The sequence below is a fragment of the Petaurus breviceps genome, unplaced genomic scaffold (assembly GCF_028583685.1).
Source record: "Petaurus breviceps papuanus isolate PSGF00001 unplaced genomic scaffold, PetGlider_PUasm1.0 90977, whole genome shotgun sequence".
Classification (NCBI taxonomy): Eukaryota; Metazoa; Chordata; class Mammalia; order Diprotodontia; family Petauridae; genus Petaurus; species Petaurus breviceps.
The window spans coordinates 38,137,660-38,139,045 of NW_027187391.1; the positions used below are offsets into that span (position 1 = coordinate 38,137,660).

At 38.8% G+C, this 1,386-nt stretch overlaps 1 pseudogene; it reads right to left on the reverse strand.

The window, feature by feature from the left end:
- Nucleotides 1–258: 258 nt before the first annotated feature.
- LOC138153258 (adenosine 5'-monophosphoramidase HINT1 pseudogene) lies at nt 259–639 on the reverse strand (annotated as a pseudogene).
- Nucleotides 640–1,386: the final 747 nt, after the last annotated feature.

Genomic DNA, 1,386 nt, shown 5'->3' on the forward strand with positions numbered 1-1,386 from the left:
CCTCCCTCTGCTTGTTTCCAACTCAATAAAATGAGGACATTGAGTAGGGTGATCGCTAAGCCCCTTCCAGGTCCAATATGTGATGATTACCATAACTTCTTTGTTTTTTTCTCATGGGAAACCGATAACTCTTTTATTGGGCAATTTTGAAATGATTTTCCAATTTCTTATTTCACAGAAATCATTATGTATACTTAGTTTAGCATATATTTTATAAACCTGCCTTGCTCCCTAAATAAAAGAAATAATTCCAAGGATTTATCCAAGAAGCCATGTCGTCTGATGTCCTCCAAGTCATTCAGATGGACATAATAGACAGATTCCCCCCCCCCCCCCCATCTCCACCTTTGTTGATCACCATTCGGTATCCTTTCTTCAGACCCACGTCAGCTGCACATTTCTTGCCAACAATTGCTAAGTGTCCAAGAAGATTTTCATTATCTTTTTCTGCAACAGATATTTGGGTAATGGATTTCTTAGGTATCACCAGGAAATGAGTTGGGACTTGTGGGCAAACACCATGGAAAGAAAGATATTCTCAGAAATGATTTTGGCTAGGATTTCCTTGCAAATTATTTTCCCGAAGATAGTGTTTCCCCCGGGTGGGGCAGTCTGAGCTTTGATGATCTCATCTGCCATAGCAGCCTCTCCTGCCACCTTGGCTGCTGAAGTCACCAATTACCATAAGTTCTTATTAAAATTCAGGTTCACAAGAGCCACTTTCTCTGTGTATGGAATATTTTGGCTGTGTTAAATTGACTTAAAAAGTTAAGCAAAAGAACAATCAAGACAGTAAAGAAAAATGCAAATCTTATAAGGGAAGTAGGTCTAGATAGTTTTCCTATTCTTATTTCTATGTCACATTTTTTTTAAAGAAACATTTATTAAGTGCCTGTCATATGTCTGGGACTGTGTTATGTACTGAAAATGCGCAGGCAATGAAAAATAGTCCTACCTTTCTACCCATTTTGCAACTGTGCTGTCTTGAGCCATTGGACTTAGGCATCTTATGTGCTGCTATACCCTCTGCAAACCCAAACCCTAACCAGATAATTTACCCTCTTTAATGTGGCCATACAGTCTGATAGTGGGCTTTCCAGGAACAAACTGTGCCATCTGTTCTGTGGGAAAACCCTTCTATTGAAGTGTTTTCTGCCTATTATAAGATAAGCTTTTTAAGGACAGGGACTCTCTCATTTTCTGTGTTTTATTTTTTCATGCCTTAACACATAATAAATGATTAATAAATTCATTCTTTTTTCTCCTTTCTTTCTTTCTTCCCTTCCTTCATTCCTTTCCTTCCCTCCTTCCTTCCTTCCTTTCTTCCTTCCTTCCTTCTTTCCTTCCTTCCTTCCTTCCTTCCTTCCTTCCTTCCTTCCTTCCTTC